Source organism: Rhopalosiphum padi, chromosome 2 (assembly GCF_020882245.1).
Source record: "Rhopalosiphum padi isolate XX-2018 chromosome 2, ASM2088224v1, whole genome shotgun sequence".
NCBI lineage: Eukaryota > Metazoa > Arthropoda > Insecta > Hemiptera > Aphididae > Rhopalosiphum > Rhopalosiphum padi.
The window spans coordinates 22434048-22459099 of record NC_083598.1 but is presented as its reverse complement, the minus strand read 5'-3'; the positions used below and the strand labels follow the sequence as shown (position 1 = coordinate 22459099).

Below are 25052 nucleotides of genomic sequence, written 5' to 3'. Positions count from 1 at the left end.
ATGTGCATATTATATAGTAGGTATAATGTACATTATGTATAATATCTATTAAGTATATCTCACAGTATGACACACGAATATCTGATTATTTGGTACCTATACAATTTCGATTTTGATTAATGTTTCTATTAATCAAAGATGACAACGTTTGCGTTAATTACATTTCAATTATCCCAAAAAATTCAATTTTCAATAGTCAATAGGAGGTATAATTAATATGCAAGTTAGAGAGGTTAACATAATATCACAAACGTGTGTTTTTGGTTGGCCAAATGGAGCATTGCATTTATAAATAGGTAAGGAATTTAAGAAGGAGGAGACCTAGAACCTACACATTGATCCTACTTTTGTTGGATACAAAGATAACGCTTTTTACACATTACATCCCTACAATATTTAAAAAAAATATCCTAAAATAGGTATACCAAATGTAATATTATATAAATATATATATATACTAGCTGTCCCCGTGCACTTCGTCGCCCGTACACAATGCACCCGTGTTAAGTTTGGTTGCCTATAATGCTAACAATGCTAACATTTAGCGTAAGGATAAAAAGTATTTTTGGTTTTCTGATTTTGTGTGTAGATGATATCACTGACATATCAATTTTACATAACTGTCCCGCCTAGAGTTCCATTTTTTCAATCGATTAACTTATTATTTATCATTCGTTAAAAATAATCTGTTATTCGAATAATCGATTAAATAATCGTACAGCTCTAGACATAATAAAGAGGTAATATATTCAGGTCATTAACCGGGATAAAAACTATCCTATCTTATGACGGAGATAAAATTACAAACATTGATCATAATTTCTTCAAAATCGGTTGAATACTTTTGGAATGCATCGAGAACATCATATTTGTCGTACACCAAATTATATAATATAGTTAGGTATTTCCGTATTAGTAGGTATCTATTTTGATTGAATATTACTTGAAACGATAATAATATATAGGTATACAATTTACACGTTAAATATTAAAAAATATTTGTGGTAAGCCACTCTTTACACCTAGCCACCTAGGGGTATGGAAAATAGTTTAAATCACTCTCTGAGATCTACTCAATATACACACAAAATTTCATGAAAATCGGTTCAGCCGTTTCGGAGGAGTTTGGTAACAAATATTTTTAATATTGTGACACGAGATTTTTTATGTATTAGATATTATATAATATTAGTAAGGTCCAACTTTTATACATATAATTATTGTATGAATATAATTTTTAGGTAAAGTATTAAAGTTTTTTGATGAATTTTATAAGCGGGATTGAATTTTAATATTTAATACTTGATTAAAACAGTGACTCGATTTAGATTTAGATTTACCAAAACATTGAACAATATTATAAAGTATTATGACTTTTAATGTTTATTTGAGGTATCAATTCAATGTAATGAATACAAGTGTACTGATAATTGTTTTGTGTCACAAAATAAACAATTTCATAATTACACATAAGTACACAATTACATTTATTATTGTTCTTATTTGAATTCAAATTAATTAATTTCATTTTTTACTAGTTTTACATTTAAAAAAGTATTACATTTGAGTAATTAATAAGTAATTAAATATTTTAAATTAAATTTGATAATACTTCTCAATGAAATTTATGGTTTTCACATTTTTAGTAGTACATAAAATCTCGTTTAAAAACATTTTTATATACAATATAAATAATATATAGATAAACATGGCAGAGAAAGTAGAGAATTGAAAATTTTAATTAAATACCTTTTGAGACTTTTCCAAAAATAATTTTTTATTTGCTGATTGAGAATAATATTAAATATTAACTACTGTTTCTTGTCATAAAAGGTAAAATTGTTGTAAGCATTCTAAACATATTATTTTCTTTACACAAATTGTATACAACAAACTATAATCACGAGAAAAATTATTCAAATCATCTTCAATTAAAATATAAACAACATTTTAACATAAATTAATTTCACTGTGTAATAATTTATGTTTTGTAGTTTATCATTTTTCGCCTTTATTAGATTATTCTCAAATCATAAGCAAATAAAGTAATTGTATCAACTTAAGCGTAAGAGATGAGGGTAAATAATTATGAGATTTCAATTACGTATAATAAAATTAATAAGTAATGTTTCAATTGAACACACATAACATTATTATTTATGTGCGAGACAATGAAGTAAAACTCTCTTATAATTGTTTTTTTATTTCTCTTACAATAATATATTCAATACTGAATACAACTAGAAATATTTACACAACTATAAAGTGTTTATAATTATGATATCATCAAGCTGGTTGCGGCGGCATGTGCAGTACTCTGCATTCGAAGGGATAACACTACACGTACGATTTACGTAGGATGACGTATTGTGTTACATTATAGAGCGTAAAACAGAGTAATCTAATATGGTAGGACCGCTTTTATACATAAGCCATTTAAAGGGGACTGATAGGGATGAGACGTATATGTAGCGGTGGTGGTGGTTGTGGGACAAAAGGGATTCGTGCGAAGGTGGTTGAAAATGTGAAGGGCAATACTATATGGTATAAAACCCGAATTGTTCATAAAATTCGTTATACGACGTGTAGGAGAAGAATCGGCGAGGGGTATTTAATTAGCACACAAAAAGCATTTTGCTTGTGGTATTATAGAAAATGATTACTCAGTGTGTTTAAAAAATAACGAGACAAAAGTTCAAAAAGGGAAAAAAACAAATAGCTACTCGAGAATAATATTTATTATTTATTATGACTTATGAGTATTATTTAAAATAGGTATCTTGAGACTTAATATAACACACTTACCATGTACGTTTTTATTTAATGTTTAAATATATATATGTATATAATTCGTTCAATGCGGCAAGGTTATCTCATTCAGAAGGGTAGTTGCGTTTTATTTTACTTTTGATATGAGTACATATTTCTAAGGGACAGTATCATAATATGGTTGTCTTTCAAGTTTTCATTCGTACAATAATACATCATAATTAATTTAAAAACATGCATTAGTATATTACCTACCAACCTACCTTTAACATATTAATAACATTTGCACATTTTTACGTAATGCAATGATAATTTTAAATATAAGTGCAGCCTTGTTATCGACAATTTCTTTAGTTTTAAACTAAGGATCAGTAGTCTATGAAAAAGGCATACATGTAGCAGGTGATCTGCGAAATTGAATAAAAGTGATTTACCACAAAATATAAATACATAAAATTCATTATTAATTATTCATTTTAAAATTAAATTAATTTTTATTGGTTAACATTTGGCGTTTATGTATAAATAATATATAATTATATTCATTTACAAAGCGGAGTTAAAGTAGATTCTGCCAGTAGTGTAGCCAGGAATTTTTTTCTATGGGGTGGGGGGGAGGGCGATCAGTTAGATTATACATTATTAAAAAAAAACCAATATGATAATTGCAAAATAAGTAGCTAAAAAAATATGTTTAAACTTTTAAAAGAATAAATTATTATTTGAGTCAGCTTGTTATTCTTAGTCGTCCAGCTTTTCCATTGTTCGATAATTTATTTAATACCAACCATATCATCATCAGTAAATTGTAGCTAATGCAAAGCACCAGTGTAATAAAAAATAAAATAATAAATATTAGGTATATTTTTAAAATACTTTTTATTTGAAATTTATGATTTGAATATTTTTTTCAGTATTTAAGTTAATTTTACAAAAAAAAAATTATTATTTCCAGTAAGTATATACTGGAATAATTAAATTATTTAGAAATATTAAAATAAGATTTGTATTTAAATATTTAAAAGTTCTATAGAATAATTAATAACTTATATAACATGCAACTTAAAGCAAATGCCAATTTAGATTAGTTAAATGTATTAAGTATCATGTTTGTTTTTAATACTTAGCCACTAAAAATTATTTTTAATTTTTGTAATATAATTTTTACTGGATTATGAAAATCAATTTTTGTCTCAATCCTTTACAGCAAATTTAATTTACTTATTACCTAAATTTAAAAATGTGTTTAACAACTGTTTATAGCAATTCCTATAAATTTGTGTTTTATTATAAATAGAATGTAAATGAGATAGTTTGAATTCTTAGAGTCAGTGGCGGATTCAAGGGGATCAGAGATGCCCGGCCTCCCCTCGATAGTTGTATTATATTTGCCTAACATCAAATCCTTAATATTATGCTTATAAAATTAAACTATATGACAGCGGTTCTCAAAGTGTACGCCGCGACGTCTTTACTGGGGCGCCGCAACGCTAATCGTTATGTTGTCCAAAAATAAATTTAAAATGTTCTATTCATTATTTTATCTAAAAAAATGGTCATCGGTTTTATCAGGGGTGTCATGAGAAAAATTCAGTTCCAAGAGGGCGCCGTAAAATGAAAAAGTTTGGGAATCGCTGCTATATGATATATAATTAATAATTATATATATATATTGTTTTGTAAATGGAAATTTTTCATCAATAAAGATAGTAAATAATAATAATACGAAAAATGTTGGCTTATATTGGATTATCATTTTTAAAACCATTTGCTAAAAATTAGTTAAAATAAGTATACAAAAATCATAATTTATAATATATAAAAATGTGTTAAAAATAATATCACATTACAATGATAACAATGTCGATAGGAATAACGTACACGTTGTATGTCTTTGTGATAATAGTTTGTTTATGGAAACAACATTTGTCTTGGGGTACTTATGTATTTTATAATTTTATATAATTGTTTTAATAATTAAATAATAATTTAAGTTTTCTTAAAATTTCGTGGCGGGGGGGTTGTAGCCTGCTCAGCCATTCTCCTGGATACGCAACTGGGTGTCACCTTAGGCCCTTATAATTATGCCACCCACTTTAAAAAAAATTTATGTTTATTACAAACTTGGAGTTTTAAAAAAATCGATTGAAATAAGAAATTACATGGAAAAATCATATTTAATAATTTGTGAATACAAATTTCGAATGGCTCATGTTATTTCAGTACATAATATAATAAACTAATAACAGTAATAATTATATAATATGGGTAGAATAGTATAAATCCATGTCGATTTTTGAATATAATAGCAAAATCGCATTTTATGAATTTTACAATAGTACTACTACGAAAGATATGTTTAAGGTAACCGCTAAATATTTATAAAATTTGACAAATCATCATAAAATAAATTTAAAATTAAATATTATATTACCTGCTACATGAATACCCTAATTATTATGGCCTAATAAATTAATACATAAATGTAAATTATCAGTAACTAAAAAAAAATAACAACTATATACATATAAAACAACTTTAATGTTTCTCTTAAATGTATGAGAAAACTTAAGTATTGTAATATTATAATGTAGAGTTATTTGTTTCTTAAATGTAAAAATATAGATATTTTATTGTTCTTTTTTTTAAAATTAGTAATGAAATAACATCTTTAATATCATTATTACTTAAATCAATTATTTTTGCAAAGGATAATTTTTTATAACTTTTTTTTTAATTTTCACATTTTTATTTAATATTGGTATACATTTATTTTAGTTTCTAGTTGTTCGTTATTTTAATTATAACAGTTACTACGTTGTTTCTGTTGGAAGACGTACCTTTTTCTTAGGGTACCTATGCTATTTATTATTAATTTAAAATTATTATTTAATAATGTAATCAAAAGTTTTAAATAAATATTAATAGTTAATAAAGTATTAATTACTAAACAAAACTTTTGCGAAAAGGGGAAAATGAATTATTAATTGATTTGTTGACGTAATCGAAAGCTTTATAAATTATAATTGTTCATATTACAATTATTAATTTTAGTTTGTTGTATACAAACATAAAATAATAATGGTAGATATGAATATATTACCAATTATTTGAATTGTGCATTATTATTATCAGTTTTAATTAAATAGTAGTGTTTATTTATTTTTATTTTGAAATAAACAAATATACAACTATTTTATTTTAGAATAAGCAAACAACAATTTTTTCCCAATATTTATTTTTATTACTGATTATTATTTTTTACTCCTGTTGATGTTTGATGGTTGGTAATAATATATATTATAAAAAATTATAATATAAAAATATAAGAACATTGTCCTTTGGCATCAACTGATCAACTTATCATAATTTATGAGTATATTTTAAGACTTAAAGTAGTAGATTAAAATGTACCTAATTGATTACAATTTGATTTTGTATTAACTTGTCGTGTTTAGGCCATTTCAAGTTATTGGAAGGTGTTGACGAAAAATAAATGTTAGTTTCTTATAAAAAGTAAGAATATTTATTAATTTGTTCTAAAAAAAAATATTTACTATAATAATGTTTTACGATTTGTTGATTTCCTCGGATGGTGGTAGGGTGGAAACAAGAATAATTCGTTTAAAAGGTATTTTTGTGTACCAATGACCTTTTGCGAGAACTTTATGGATGTATGTCTGCCAATTAAAATGGATGTGTATAACGTAGAAATGATAAAAAAAAAAATAAAAATTATCGCAATGCGTATAACAACCGTCGCCGAAATCCTAGACGGTATAATCGGTACAGGTACATGGACGTAATTGAAACGTTCCTTGTATGAAACGTTAGCGGATTGAAAAGATCACCGAACGGGGGAGGGAAAGCCGAAAATTCTTTTCCTGCCGTTGACACCCGCCTCCCGGCCCCGAATCAATCAAAATGGGAAGAGTTGTGCTTGTGCAGGTACAGGACGACGCAATGCGGTCCTGCGTACAACCAAGGGGGGAAAAACACACAGCAACGTCGCCTTAGTCCGAGTGTCAGTCGTTAGCCGTCGCTCGTATCGCACCACAAACCACAAGTTCAGCACAACTTTCTACTGTAGAAACAGTGACGAAATATTTTATTAATTTTTTTCTATCTTACTCGTTTTATTCGTTTCACGTTGTTACACTATTTAAGATTCGTTGACTAAATTAATGTCGCGGGTTATTTATTTTAATGATTTAGATTAGGCCAGTGGGTGGTCGAACATTTACCACTGATTTGTAGTTTGATGATCGAATTCACTGAGAATTTGAAAATTTGGTAAGAGGTTCTATAGTATTATAGTATATTATAAATATTATAAATATTAGATATAAGTATGTTATAAAAATTGAAAAGTCAGCGTAATTATAGTGGTACATATTCAAAGAAATTATACATGAATGATTGGGCATATTAAATAAAATAAAACAATATCAATTTTTTGTTAAGTCGAAGGATAAAATATCCTAGGATTTATTGAATGAGTAGATAGAAAAATGGTTAATTTACAACAAAATCTATTAATGTTTCGACCTCTTGACTAATCATTATTTGCCTATCTTTAAGTAGTTAAAGTGCATTTGTTGAAAATTATATCAAAGTACTCCACTGAAGTTTTACTCTAATATTATCTTTGAACTATAAGTACTTATATATAATATATAAGTATACTTAATACGAAAAATGCATTGCTTATGCGGTCAAAAAACGTGATTTGTAAATTAAATATGTAATATACAATTAATTACGATTTAATTAACAGACAAAATTAAATACGAATTTATTTTACATTAAGACTAAAGATATAAGTATAATATATTCGTTATTGTATTTATATTTTGGAGTAAAAAAATAATTTAATTTAGACTATTAGACAAATGTAAGTTGTTGTTAGAGCTTCGGAATGACAAATAAGAACTTATTGGTAGTTTTAGGTTGGTATAGTAAAAAACTATAGTTAAGTACCATTTTATGCGTTTTAGTATACAAAAAATTATTTTAATAAACAAATTAATACATTTTAACGAATTCCCGTGGACTGAGTAGGATTGCAATTTGTAGCTTCAAGTCTAGATTTTTATTGTTTACAAATATTTGTGACATTATAATCTTTATACAAAAAGTATTAATAAATGATATTATACACACAATAGATTTTTAAGAACAAAAAAAAAAATAATGACTAGTTTAAAATGACAATGAATAATTATACAAGAATATATTATACATTTAATTTTCTTTGATATTGACCGATTTATAGATGATATGCATGTACCTATAGAGTTTAGGTACTTTGACTACTTCTGAATTTCGAACTTCTAAATTTATTTTTACTTTATACAATATAAAATATTATATCTATATAATGTAATAATATGTACGATGTACTAATGTATAAACATTTGTTTATATGGGGTAAATAAATAAAATTATATAGTAAACTGAATTACATTATTTTTTTATATTACGGCCATCTGATAAGTACAATATAAATAATTATGTTATAATTTTTCCAACATTTATTGCTCTTATTAAGAGTGTCCGTGAGAGCACCGACCCCGGTAGCGATCGCAACTTAGTAACACTTACCAGTCCGGCAATTTCACTGCAGGGCATTATTGTACTCTTTAGATAAGCGGACCCCACTAAGATTTTGGAAAGTATTAATTTTGAAAATTAATTGCGGGCCACAAGCAGTAAATCAATTTGACCTAAAATGAGGACTTCGTTTGCACATATATTTTTCCCTGGGTGTAAAAATGCCTAGTTCCTAGTTACATTTTTCATAATAATAATTAAAAGATATAAGAATATTAAGATAAGATAATTAAAATGTATTGTATATAATAAAACCACAGAAGAAGTATTTTATTTACTCTAAAAGTGCAGGATGTTAGATTTTAAAATTTAATTTTAGTGTGGGCCACACAAAATTTGTTAAAGGATCGCGTAGTGGGGGGACTGCTGTTCTAGGTCGTATATAGCATCTAATAAATTATTCATTTACAACATTTTCAATTGAATAATATATTATAATTATTCTATATTAAAATCCAAAATAGTAAATATTGTTACATTATATAAGTTAAATACTAACATTATCCTCTCCCTCTAAATAAAAAAAAGTAAAACTAATTTTAAATATGATATAAGAAATATGTAGATTGTCTATTCGCTTGGTATTTCCACCGAAATGTACGAATGTACCTATAATCGTCCAATCCACAACGGTCGTATCCCATTTCACATCGGTTTCATTTTGCCACCATACAATTTCGCTGAATTTATTTTATCACTGTTTCATTTCACTGAATTTATTAATCTAACCTTATAAGAGTAACTGAATATAACTTAAAAGTTACAAGTTACATACTAACTAAATTTATTATTGTAATTATATATTATGTATATATTTATATTTATAACAGCTCGCATTCAATAAAATATAATATAAAATTGCATAGATTATTATTAGGTACCTTTTACAGACATAATTAAAGACAATAATATAACTCCAAACTATAATTACATTTAAACTAAACTGTTCGATAATTGCAGAACAACAACAATAATAATATAAAAATAATAGATCACTATTTACTATTTAGTATCTGGTAAATCAACTGTAAGTTCTATCAGTAAGAATAAGTGTAACTAATAATACATAATAGAAATTATTCATTGTGTTTAATTAAGTAATCAAGTAATTATCATATTGATAAGAAATCAATCCATTCTATCTGTAGAGGATTTCTTGTTACTTTCTCCTTAAGACAACAAATTCTTTGTTCGAGCTTAACGTATTTATTTAAAAAAAATTTTAACTTGTTTTCCATAATGAAGAAATTTCATATTATCCTCAATTTTAATATGTTTTTCGTAATATGACTATAATAAATTCAAATATACTGCCATGATTTAAACCGGCAGCTTCATTTGGCTTTAAACTGTTTTCCTTCAATTTTTATTGGATATGAGCTGTGATTATGATAACAAAACTTATCTGAATATACTATAAATACATTTTAAAATTATCACGCGAGTACCACAACCACAGTTTTCAATGCACTTTTAATACACTTTCAATATTTTTATTTTTTATTGTCTTATCAATTCTTAAATAATAGTTATTAAAAAAAAGCCATTCCCGTTTCATTGTATAGATATATACTGAATCTCTGCCATTATTATTTTAAAATAAAACGGCATGGACACTGATGATAATAATTAAACAATTCCTGTACTGACTGTGTTGTCGACTTTGCAGTTATCGCCATCACAACCACGACAAACTTTATTCTGTTTTATTTATATAATTATCGGGAATTTATCAATCGATAAATTCAGAAAGTATAGTACTAAGATCGTTTCGAATGATAAATTTTTCAAAACTATATGTTTTAAAACAAAAATAATTTGAGAATTATGTGGCGCGAAATGGGACGGCGCGGAAAAATGGGAACTGAAATCTATAGAATTTATTAAACATCAGTGTTACTGTGAAGGAAAGGCAATTTAAGTCAGAGCAATACTGATAAGTGATAAACTAATAAGTAATAACCAACCGGCTGATAGAGTTTTTGAAATAAAAGTATTTGATACATATCTGATGTTAAATCATCACAGAGTATGATAGATGTCTTTAGTTTTTAAATTGAGTTGTTTCATAGTAATAATTACATTAATTAATTTATATAAGTTGTATGACTTAACTTTTTTTAAATTGTTATACAAAATTTTACATATAAATATAATATTTAGATAGATAATTGTGATAACATTGTCTTTTGTTGCCTAAGCGTTGAGCACAGTACCCTTTATTTTAATTTCTCATAAGTCATAATATTTGAAAATAATATAAATATATTGTCATCATTACGTTATAAATCATAATCGTTCCGTACCCAAAGTTGCGCAAAATATTATTGAGTAAAAAATTATTCAAATGATTTTTTTTTATAATTATTTGAATAAAATGTAAATGAATAATATATTTTCAAACATAATGCTAATACAAAATACAGCTATATTCGAATTATTTACTCTCTAGTTTCTTCTTTAGATAGGTACAGTTTTATATTTGTTTCATTTATAGTATTTTTCTATTTATTTCAAATAAAAGAAGATTTACAATCGTGAACTTAAAATTCAATGCTAACTATATTGATCTTTAATACCTAAATGTTTTAATTACCAAAATACCAACCATATATTATTAACTAAAATAAAATTACTGAAAATTATTCGATTTTGTTTGAAAATTAGTCGAATAATTATAATTGAAAATAATAATCATTCGAATAAAATACTATCTAAATAAAATTTTATTCGAATTATTCCCAACTCTATCCGTACGTAATTGCTGTATTAGGTATATAATATTATTGTTGTTACAATTCAACGATCCGTAATTAATATATAAAAGTTATAAGTCATCATTGCAAGTTCAGGGCAAATATTTATATTAATGATTTCGTTTCCGACACAACGATTGTATAAACGTTTCGATAACCTTTGCGCCAATCGTATTATAGGTAATAGACTGAGAACAATTAGCGTTAAAATATTTTGACATTGCATGCAGTGCGCGTATCTTAAGTTTCTAGTTGGTATTTGGCGAACAGTGGTAAGACATTTCGTTTTTGTTGTTGAAAAAAAAATCTCATTTGCTTCCGAATTGCTATAATATATTGCGATGGAAACTGGCGTCTATCGAATATTATAATATATTATATTACTCTGGAAAGATACAAAGTGTACTGTCAAAGCGACGATATCTTCGCGCGACGCAGAAAATGTCCGTTTGTCTGTGTACACGTCTAAATAGATAGGTAGTAGGTAGCACCTACTTATTATACGCAGAGGCGAAAACTCGTCACCATCACGTTGTACAGACAGTTTGAAATGTTATCGAATCAAGCAATTTGTAAGTAAAACTACGTGTAAACGACGTATATCTGAGGAGAATGCGATTAGTCGTCAGTCAATGTATAATAAACGTCACATAGGTACCTACTCACATCCATTATCGTGTATTATATTATATCGTATAATAATATATAGGTACTCGAAAAGCGCTGGCGGAACAAACATCAGAATATATAATAACATATTATAATAATATATTATACGAGATATTATAATGTACAAACGTCCGTAATGCTTGTTGGCAAATAATATTACGATACGAGAAACCGAATAATAATAATAATATAATATACTGCACACACAATTTAATAATGTGAAATTCATATTATTATTGTGTACGAGTTTGCCGTACAATAATTTAGATAATGAGATTGTACCTATATCATAGCTTGTATGTGACATTGTATCGACAAACTACGGCGTACATTATTAATGTAAGTGCGTATTTATAATACACTCATTTATAAGTACCTATATATAATATATTGTAATTTATATTAAAATTGTATAATATACGCAAGACGCAACCATACCTGTAACCATTTACCAAGCATCACACTCATCTCCATTTTTCTATTAATAATGAATTAATATTGAAAAAATATTTTAATATAAATCATGTATGTAAATATTTGTATATATTAAAAATATAAATAATTTTGATTTTTTGAATTTTTAATTATACTTAAAGACCATATTATTTTAAAATTCTTGAAACTTTTTTTACTATTTAAGGAAGGTTCTGTTGTGATACAAATGTGTGTTCTTCAAATGAGAACCCCACATTATACTATACTTATGCAAGGTATGTAAATTATTTAAAGGATAATTTGTTTTTAAAGTTTTAATTAGTAATTCCCTAGTTATTTATTAATGTAAATAACAACTAATAAGTGTAATAAAAAATGGTTTTACAAAAATATAATTTAGATGTAATATTGGAGTTAATATTAATTCTATTTTATTATACTTGGGTTATTTTTACAAATTATGTGAAAAAGGGATTCTCAATTAAAAAATAGAAATTTATATCTCCATAAATAGTACGAAAAATCTCAATTTGTTAATACAATCTTTTAGTAAATTTAAAAATTCCAAAAATCAGATTTTCTAATAACTTCATTATTAAAGAAAAAGAGCCATGAGCCTGCTGTGAATCATTCTGTGATGATAAATGGTATATACTATAATATGTGCAAGTGAAGTTATGTGTGCCCATCGATTCCGTATGTGTTAATAAATGTATACCTAATACTACGAATGTATTTTTTATCTGTATCATTGTATGGATAAGAAATTCGTCGTAAAAGTCGATAAATCTGTCTTTCATTAAGAGTAGATCACTATGACAAATATATATATACTATATATGTAATGTGTAGGGCTGGGATTTGTATGTAAATACATATTTATACTAAAACATGATAAATTAAGTATTGCAAATGATAAAATAAATTCATTTCGCGCGATTTGCAATAAGATAAAACATATTTTATTTTATATGTTTTTACATATTTTGTTATAAATACATATTTTAACATTATTTGTAAAATGTTTACTTTTTTTTTACATATTTCGTAAATGTTGACAATTTTGGTGGTTTAGTAGTATTTAGTATTATACATTTATACTTTGATGATAGTACTCGTAAAAATTGTAAGTGTATGCATATGAGAAATAAGTATTAGTTAAATATTAATAACTTGATTATAGTTTATCTTATTTGTTTCTGTTCGATAACCATACATTAATGATCTTAGATTATACTTTATATTCAACAATTATTAGACAAAATATATTTACGAATTTTCAATAGTGTCAGTACTTAAGTTTGCATGGTTGTGAAAATATCTTAATATTTTATATTTTTTAAATTAAATTGATTAGAAATTAAAAACAATTAATTGGTTATTATTCAAAAATTATTTAGAATTTTATTTTAATTTTACACGTTAACATAATTTTAAATTTTTCTTATTACATATTTTCTATTTTATACTACATATTTTGGCCATTTTAACTACATATATATGTACATATTTTTTGTTTTTTATTACATATTAATCCCAGCCCTAGCAATGTGTAATGTACATGTACCTATCGCTTATATATAGTAACAATAATTAAAAGAATACTTAAAAAATAACTATATTTTTGTATAACTTGTATTATTTTATGTGTGTATACAACACAACGAATAAGAATATAAGTAATTATATCTTATTATAATTATGTCCGCATATAATATAATGTTAATTTTCAGTGGCGTATGTTGTCGAATCTACCTAACGTTGGAAAATTTTTAGTGTCTCTCTTAATATAATATTATTCTACCAAGTAATTTCTTAAGTAAATACATAATAATCAATATTAATCACTGTTTATATATCATAGTTTTTAATATGTGAGAACATAATATAATATAAAATTCAGTATTAACAAAATGGTCTTAATTTTAGAGCTGCAAAACGATATGAAAATAAAAAGTTTTGGAAAAGAATAGTAAGTTATACTTTTATTTGATCGATAATTTAAACAACGGTCCTCTGATAATTTTCTTTTTTCGGAATAATATTATTCAACTATGGCTTTAAATTTAATAATTTCATTTTCAAGATCAAATCTCCGCTGTACGCAGTTACTCATTTATTTTTAATTTATTTTTGTTGTTTTTTCGAGTAGAATTTCATTGTAATTTTCTTAGGCATTAAAAAAAAAACCAAGCATTGTGTTCATTTCTGTTATTTTTTCCTTTATCGTGGCACTGGATATATTATATTGGGTACGTAGAATTTTATAGCGGAGTCAACCGTTCGACTGTGATATTTGCGACGGCGATCAATGTATCCAACGGTGTGTGTATGGTTGTAGAAATAAGGGAGTTTTAATACTTATAAACGGTGAAAAGCGAAATATATGTATATTTATATAAAAATGTTATACCTAAAATACATCTATGCAACCAAAAATATTTTAATTTCGAGTAAACCGGCACAATTAAATTTTAATGACAAAAGTTCATTGTTCCACACTAGAAGAGAGTGCGTGTGTATATATGTGTATTTTAACGGTTGATGACACGCACTCGACTAGTGGTTGTCAGCATATCAGGTAAACCTGTCAAGCCAACTTCTGTATAATGAAATGTATGTATATATTTTTCTGTTTGGTTCGTTGATCAGTGATTCGAGTGGCCCGAGTAATCGTCGCGCGCGCGCACACACATGATATACAATATAATATACGCATTGAGCAAGTTATAAGGATGTTTTGGAAGCGTGGAGTGAATTGCCGCGGCGTATGGAACAAAAGCAATTAAATCGGTTTTCTTTTCGGGTGCAGCACTCGAGGCGATGTCAAAAGAGCTTGGTGCGAGTAACTAGGCAGATCGCCTGCGCGCTTTATATACATTATACAATATATACATACACAGACACACGCACACAAACATGCATGATATATATATATATATAACTGCTTAGTACTTATATACTGTATCATACCTGTATAGTATATATATATTATACATAAGAGACAAGAGGCGTAGACAAAACAATGTAAAACGGCTTGAAACGAGCAAGTGGAGGAACGTGGTTATAGGATTTAAAATAAATTATCGTGTATACAGCGTGTGTATTGTACACTATAGGTGTGTGTGTTTTTGCGACCAATGTATGTATGTGTTTCGCGTGAAATAACGAACTAATTATTATACTGTTTGAAATAAATAATAATATAAAAGGCGCGCACGTGGCTACACAATACAATATCGTAGTACAATAACGTAATGTATACGCTGTGCGCAACAATACCGCGATCATAACGATATTTTAATGTTCTTGGTTCTTATACCCGACATATTACAGGTAGGTGTATAGGTATAGGTATTGCATGGTGGTAACAGTAATAAATTATGTAGTCGCGTCGTTTGTCCGTCTATATAGATACCGTAGTCCGTAATACACCTATCACGCGAATAAAATTTCGATTCCATTTTTTACATTTCCCGACGCGTACCCAAATATTGTTGATACGCCGTGTTGAGTGTAGGTACGTGATATATTACAATACTATCTATATAAAAAATATTCTATCGTTTTTATGTTATAGGTTGACGCACGCGCGTTATCGTCGTCTGTCGGCTTCACGCAATATTTTCACACCATCGTCACCGCTGTTTATTCTTAAAAAAAATATATAGGTACGATAATTGATGTTTAAAAATTTTCCTGAGTTTATAGAACTCTTTACCCGATTTGGCGTAAACAACATTGACAGACCTCGTTCTTATCGTATGTACCGCACCAAAAATGTCTTGTAGCCATTATTATTTATACGTTTAGGGTGGTGGTAGTGGTGGTGAAAGGTTGTCGATGTCATCGTCACTATAAAGCAAAAAAGTATATAGGTATAATATATATACGCTACCATTTTTTTTATCGTTATATATATATTATGTTCGGTGCTTTCTCCTTTGAGCAAAAAAACACGTAGCCCATCAAAAAATATCTTTTTGCAGATCGCGAAGACGTCGACATTTCGGTGTGACGGCTGAAAAACTCGAGATAATTAGAGTGTCGTCGGAAACGACGCAGAAGAGATCGTAGTGGTGGAGGTGGCGATTGTATATATAGTGGTAGAACGGGATGCTAAAAATGAACGTTTTAATGCGAACGAGAAGAGCGTTGTGTTCGTGTATGTATATATATATATATATATATGCGCGTAGAAAACATGCCGTCGAAATTTATTCAGAATTTTTCCATCCAAATAAAATACGCTCCTGATGATGCCATCAGTCCTGTCGTGTACGCGCATCTGCAGGATTCAAACCGATTAAACCGAAGTTTTCGTATAATTTGCCGGTCGGAGGCAAACAATGGCGCCAACGTCAATCTGCTACAACAGTGCCGTGGTCATGCCCCGACGGACTCGTCGGTATAATAATAATAATTATGTTCGTCCTCAAGTAAAACGCTGGTCATTGCGCCAAATAGCTATTCGCACCAAACGCACTGAGCGAAGTTGTTGTCGTTATTAAAAAAAGAAAACAACGTGACGGTTACGGCGGTGGCAAACCGCGGGGATAGTTCGACACGAGACCGTTCTGAGAACGAAGCGCGGGGTCTTGGGCATCGGGAGTGCGTGGGGTAGCGTGTCGGTGGGTCGCGGAATGGGTTTGGCAAGGGGGCGCGCTGTCGGAGTGGTCGAGAATCGGTGAGGTGGGCACGACCGGGAACGCGGACGCGGCCGGCGGCGGCGGCTGACGGCGAGAGAGAGAGTGAGTGAGAGAGAAGATATTGATTTTCCCCCCGGATACGAGTACCGAGTCATTTTGATGAGATTTTTCTTTGCTCTCTCGGACCTCATACACACACCCGCAAAAATGAAAATGTTGTGTACAAACGATATTTCACGCCGGAGCCGGTCGACCGTACGCAAACCTATGTTTATGAATAACACTGCATACTGTCGCGGACAAACGCCTAAAACGCGCGCGTTACCTCTATTAGGCGTAAATGGCAGCGGCATCGGCGATCTATTGATATAACGTCCGATTGCGATACGCGACACGACGTTTTATTGCCGTATTACCGAACGGAAACAGAACTTTTGTTCGAATCGTTTCGGTCGATTACAAATCACTTCGTGCACACCGAAGACGCCATACGCGCATAACACTGCAACGCCGTCCGTTTCGGCAGGATTTTTCCGTCTATGCGTATATTATATTCTAAGTTTAGGTGCACATGTATAATAATAACATACAAAAACAATAACAACAACAATAATAATAATGTAATACTGTACAGTGCTGCAGATAGTTTGCGACATAGTTTTCGAATTATCATGTACGCGTTAACATTGTTCGTGTTTCCGAAAGCGATCGTGCAGTTTTAATATGGCACATTCCACGGAATCAAAATAATAACATTCTCCAACTTTCGGGTCTTGATAAAGTCGATAAATTCTCCCAAATTGAATTGGTTCGTTACACTTTACTGTCATTAGATTAATTCCGTTCGAAATTACGCCTTAGATTAATGTGGCCCATCGGGTTGTACACTAATGCACTATATAATATTATACCTATATATTTTATATTACAGAAAAGTCTTCGTGTAGGTATGCGTGTAAGCTATAATATATATGTTAAGGAAATCTTTCATTATATTTTGTTGTTACAAATTACAATATGTCTATCGCGTTCAACCCAAATCGAATGATGGAGTTTAATTGATTACTGCGTTCGAACTATTTAAAAGCTACTGTCGATAGGAGTCTATAGTACACGATACTAATGATGATTAAAGGAAAAACGAATGGTGTTGATCAATTGCCTGCAGTATTGAGTTTTATAGAGGTAATAATTTTGATTGGGAAAACCATTAAAAAAATTGTATACGTCGCTCAACAATTTTTCAGCGAATGCATTTTTCATTGACCAACCCTTTGAATCTTGTTCATGCAATAAATATAAATGTTATTTTGTTGGTATTTATTTTAATATACAATACAATTCTAGGTATTTTTTATTGTAATAATTAAACTTTACAAATTACATTTTTACAATTTTAAAATTAATAATTATTGCCTAGGTATAGACTGGTATATTGTACGAAATTCTTCGTATAAGTGAATTAATAATTATATTTTCCAATTAAAAATATGGAATCTCAAATATTGTTTTTAATTTAATTTTTCTCTACATTAAAAGCGTGAAATATTATATTTAAAGAGTGAATGTGTGAGTATAAGTATTTAAAAATTGTTCATTTGGAATGAAGTATGTATATTTATTAATAATAATGTTAACATATGAATAAATAAAAATACAAAAAACATTTTTTGAAATGGATTTATAAATAATCTAAATTTTTGTTTTGTTATTTCATGACATAAAATTTAAAAAAACAGACAATATTCATAACTAGACATAACTAATAAATGGAATGTCATGAATACCTAAAAAATATTATACAATTTGTTGAAATAATATAAAAAAAAGTTAACTGTTTAAATAAAAAATATCAAACTTAATGTTGATTTCGAAAATGGTATTTATTAATTTATTATTATAAAGAATTATATCAAAAGAAATAAGGATTAATATATTTCAGTAATTATATAATATTTTTTTATAATCGTTTTAAGTTCAAATTTCACATATTATAAATATTATATTATGAAATATTCTTAGTAATAAAAGTTGACACACGTTTTCCGCTAAGAATCTTTTTTGTTAAATTTAATATAAATATATAAATTATGATTTATCATTGAATTGATATTTAGAGAATATTATATTATGCGGGACTACTAAATGAAAATGTACAATTTTATTGAATTTGTTCAATCATATACAGCATACCGAGTTCACCAGTTTATTTTTCTTTCTTAAGCTCGAAGTAAGGCGCTACCGTTTACATACTTAAGTAAAGTAGATAGTAAAACGCAAATTTTGTATTTACATGGCTTAAAATGTTATAAAATCGATTATTATCAACAATGATACAGTATTAATCTCGGTGGGAATTTCTTTAAATAAAAAATAACCTCCTAAAAGTTCACTCGCCTACTCCATCATTGTATAATGGCGCTTTATAATAAATAATAATATATACGCAATAACGTCAGGTATATATTATGAAAGTACATTGTAACTGGATTATTTCAATAATTTTGTAAAATTTATCATTTGGACTGGAAAATGAAACAAACCTCGACAGTTTCTTCCATTAGTTATGTCGATGATTGATCGGTTCTTGCCATAATATATGTTTATGTGTGCGCGCGAGATACGCGTGTGTGCATATGATTTTTTTGTTTGGACATACTTTGCGCCCGAACGGTATACATTTTCGGTACATAATATAATAATATTATATATATATAATATATAATCCATCAATGACCCATTTTCGTATCCTCACGCCGTATCACAAAACACATACACACACGACACACGAGTATAATGTATAATATAATATTATATTATTATCGTTACTACGCGCGTGTATAATAATACGTGCCGGCCGTCGTCGGCGTCGCGGAACATGGCACGCTGCGGCCTGGCGTCGTCGTCGTTGCACCCGCATTGCGGATAATAATATTTAGGCAAAGCGTTGAACGGGCAACGCAGAGAAATATATATATATATATATTCACATACACACAACCAACCCCTTCTCCATCACCATCACACTCTACCAGTAAGAAGGAGGGCTGTTGGTGGTTCGGGTTTAAAATTTTCACCTTGAATTTCGTGTACCATATTATTCTTGTATAGTATATAATATATACACACACACACATATTTATGTGTACAATGTGCAGAGGTACCGCGCGTTTTCTCCCCCGTTTAACTGTTTTTTAAGAGTTTTGTGTTTTTTGACCCGTGACCCCGTTTTGTGTGTGTATACTGTGTACCTATATACGTATATAGCTCCTGCGGCAGTATATACGTGTTTACGATATCCATATTGTATTTAGGATATATACCTACTTGTGCATTTGCGTGCGTTTTACACTTAAACCGTATCGTTCGGGCGTTTGTACGGCTAGGCGATGGCACCGGGTACCTAATCAAAATTCCGGTATACCGTATACCTGGTGTATGTGTGTGTGTGTGTGTACAGGTATACTACCGATTATATATAAGTATATATACATATTATACCCTGCCAAGTCGTAACGCGAAGACAAGTCGTAGGAACGTGTCTTCCTTCCGGAGAAAGCGTTGTGTGATATATTATAAATTATAATATATACGGTAGAATGGAAAGGGCGCAGCCCTTATATAACTGTAGGCGGTGGTACCATGGCGTGTGGGGGGGAGTAGTAGTGAAAAAATGCATTTTAAGTCGTGCTTTGAAATTTCTAGCATAATATTATGTACTCGTGTATATACATCGCCTAATTGCCCTGTCAAGAGAAACGCGCAGAACGCTGGCACTGGCATATCGACTAAAATCGGCTCGTGAGTACTTATCAGACTGGGACTATCTTTATAGTTATATGGCATAATATATAAAAATGTACATATGTATACTGCAAGTGCAGGTACAATGCGTGTGTCTTGTGTCGCGTATATTGTATATATATAAATATTCAAAAACTTAATCATCGAATACTTGAAGAAGCATGTGTAGTACGGTCTACATTATATTAAAAAATATATACAAGGAGGTACTATACATTTTCTAGGTATATGTTGTCGGTTGAAAGTTTAACAATAATATGATATCGTCGTCGTCGTTCAGCGCGCGGTACATTAATCAAATCGCAATTGATTTTATTACATCATTTTTCTTTTCTCTCTTTTTTACAAACAATTTAATTATACTCGGAAGTTTAATAGCACCGCCCGTCTGGTGTAGGTATGACACGTTAGTCCCCCATAATATACGTTCGGATTGGGATTTATTCGATTAATTTACTTAATTGACTGGTTTTGCATGGCATGACCGTATTTATAGAGACATATATATATGGCAGCTCTTTACGTCAATAATAGCGTGCATTGCCATTTCAAACACACTTGTTTAGACCATTGCGGACGTATATATAGGTACTTATATTGTACAATTTTACACTCCGTATATATAGTCCCTTACAAACGGGCAGACGGTCGCTTGAAATATTGGTTTCCGCAAAGAGTTTCTCAAATAATATTCATAGTAAAAAACCATTATTTTCCATTTACATTTATAACGGTATTAAATCGATAATATTATATAGTTTCCAAGTTGAAAAGCTCAAATCGACCGATCGTAGTAACAAGTCGCAAGTCTTATTTTGCTCGTCTGATAGTGACTCGTGCCGGTATCGTGCATTTGGACATTTACGTGATTCTCATTTTTTATACGACAAAACCCACGCATTATTATAATATAATATACAATAGCGATTTTTCCATTTGAAATGTATTAGCGTATCTTGTAACCACGGTTCGTGGTATACTATGATCATATAATAATTTATAATTGTTGTAATACGTACGACAATAAAAAATGCTGTATAGAAAATAACGTCCTATAGGTAATCCATTTAGGCGCCTTAAGAGGACCTGGTGTAGGGACTTACTCTCTCCATAAAAACATTTTACACGGGGTGCTGTCGACGAGTGACTTCCCCTCCTTGGTCTTTTAAATCATCCATCCAATTTACTTATTGTATAACGCGTAAATACATATTGTAAATAACATACATTGAAAACAATTTCAATAAAAAAAAAAAACAACAACAACAATTTAAATAATAATAATATTAAATAGTATATACTACGATATCGTTTGAACCATACATCATTATCTTATTACTGGATCCACATGAGCAGAGTTTATTTCAGACCTTCTATCCCGAGGAGGTATCGTACATTTTCAAGAGGGTATGCCTTAGAAGTAAATAATAAAGAGAAGTAAAAGTATCGTTTTAATCTCAATTTATTGGTATCAGACAGATACCTAAAAAATCTAACTTTGGTTAATTGTAATAAAAAAAAATATAATATACATTTACTATAGGTACGTTAATTTAGTATAAATTACTATATTATTAATAATACTCCATTATGAGCTTAAGTCATATATATTTTAATATTTATTATGTTTATTAAATTAAATTAAACGGATCCGGCGCTGTTTTTAACATGCGTAAATATCAATTACCTAATTCACAGTATCTTCGTCGAGTCTGAGGGTCCTTCTGTGCTAATTTTCATGTAGGATTGCAAAGTTTCTTGTTTTATTTTATTTTATTATCGACCGTGACACACAAAATAACTAAAAATCTGCCGATAACTCATTTCACATAATATCGCATCACAAATCTCAATATGTAGTTTACGTATAATAATGTCATACATTTTTTCAGGGGGTACCCCCACCACTCTTCTGAAATAAACACTGCATGTGAGCATAAAATAGGTGTATAATACATTATTGATACGGTATACGCACTTGATACGACGTGTATAATGTATAATAATATATAATATGATATAATAAGTTGGTTGGCCGGCGCTCATACCCACCACGATTGGGCCGAGTTTCACATGGGTTCCGACCCTCGTCACACACACACACACACACACACACACATACACACACACATACATATACGCATACGCGCGTATAATAATAGTTGCCGCTAACTACCAGCTTCCTCATTGCATTAACGACGGCAATGATATTACGCGTACCCGAATTTATATACAGAGTGATCCATCATTTACGCGGCTGTCGTCGTTTTCGGAAAAAAAAATTGTTTTCTATTATAATGGTTATAAAAGTATTCTATGGCAAGGGGTCGTCCCGCATGTAAGTTGTAAGTTGAGATCTATTATTTCTACAATCCTAATCTATGCGGATGTGGAATAAAAAATCTTTTTAGTCGAAAAATAAAAAAATAATTGTTTACAATATTATATATGTAAGGAAATTTTTAGCAAAGTGTCAACTACGTATATATAATACGTGAGGTTAAATTAAACGTGAAGACTGTGTCTTTAGAGAAATTGAAAAACTTTAAAAACTACAACGATAGAAACTAAATTTTTTTTTCGTTGGACTGCGATATTTTACAAATACTTCAAACTATCAATATAAATATTGTTTTCAAAAATACAGTAATCTACTCGGAAAGCTACAGTAGTCAGTTGAATGGATCACTCCGTTCATATATTATAATACTATAACGTCATGTAGTCGTCACCCGTTCTTCTACATCGCAAAAACATTCTTCATCAAAACACCACACACACACACATCAACACATGGCAATAATTTGGCATACAGACTTGTCTGTTCGCGGGGATGAGGAGACACAAACATACATTTACTAAACACACACTCACGCAAAACCGTCGAATCGATTTCCTCTCGCACACACACGAGTGCTCGCCCGCCACCGCCGCCGAAGTCGTAGCCGCCACCGACCGTATAATAATAATAATAATAATAATGCTCTCTCCGTTACGCGCCTCCGCCTACCGTCACTGCCTCCACCTCGTCATCACTCAGAATCGTTTATCTTTGCCAGCCGTGGAATTACGCAGGCTTTTAGTGAACGATTAATCACGGCGAAGTGAAGAGGCGCTCCCGTACAAAATGAGCCTACACCCACGCCGTGGCGTTTCGCACGGTCGGCGGGATGGCTGTAAAATTTGTGGGCGGGACACTGCGGGGGATGCATTTCTCGATGAAATTACGGGTGTAAGTTGTGCGGTGTGTAAAACATTTTACAAATTACTATGGTTGTAGTAATAGTACCTAGTAGTAGTAGTAATTCGTAGTATCGTAGTAGTGTAGTAATATTATAGTAGTAGTAGTAGTAGTAGAATTGGCGGAGACGGAAAGGACCGAAGGCACGTGGTAGAGAGAATGTTTTGAATAATTTTTACAAACCACATCGCTGCCCTTGAAATTACAGGGATAACGTTTCTGGTAAATCAATAGTTTCCTTTTACCCATTATACTAAGACTTTTACGTACGCATGCAGTACATCAACCTTATTGTATTATACTGAACCTTATATATATATATATATATATATGCACCTGGTATATGATTATCGAGTTTAAATCTTACAACGTGTATGATCTGTCCATTAGATTATCTATGTAATTTGCTATCGGTCAAAACATTCGATTTTAACCGTTTTTTAAGAATGACTCGTATAACATTGTACCACTATTATATGCGTGTTATTTATTACGTATTATATTATGTTATTCTACTTTGTGACTTTTGAAATAATTAGGTGAAAATGTGACCGATATTTTAAAGGCGGGATATTGAAAACAAATCTCTACAATTGCATAACAAAACAAAAATTCTGCCAAGTATTTATTGTCTCGTGGTTAAATGCCAACTCTAAATCAATCGACGAGAACTTATTGATGACTTACAAAGTTTAGAAAAGGGCTTGAAAAACTGGGCAAAATGCCTGAACTCTACTTTTAATCAATGGAAATTGATTTGGAATTAATTCCGTACAGTTGATTGATATCATATCAAACTCTCGGATGCTCTTGTATAGTGCGTGGGTAGTTTACTTTGACATTATACAACAATGGACTGAAATAAAGTATAAAATATATGAATATGCAATATATGAATTCGTATTTTTCAGATCGCATTACGAAGCATCTGTGTGTGTACTTATATCATTTATACAAGCAAACGGTAAAAATATTCCTTTTTGTTATTGTTATCTGATGGACCCTTAATAATTTTTCTCATCGTGTTCTATGAAACGAGTATTATTTAGTACACAAGATAAAGGAAAATACAGTTTGTTGCGAATGAAACGTAAAAATCGTTGTATTCGATTATGT

The 25052-nt window shown here is 29.6% G+C and overlaps 1 protein-coding gene across 2 annotated transcripts in view; it reads left to right on the top strand.

Moving 5' to 3' along the window:
- The first annotated feature begins 6782 nt into the window (after window positions 1–6782).
- Window positions 6783–25052, top strand: part of LOC132919987 (acetylcholinesterase-like) — a 35926-nt gene continuing 17656 nt past the window's right edge. For both annotated transcript variants that reach the window (XM_060981963.1, XM_060981962.1), the window contains exon 1: window positions 6783–7062. The gene's annotated coding sequence lies outside the window, so the exon portion shown is untranslated. The remainder of the gene's footprint in view (window positions 7063–25052) is intronic.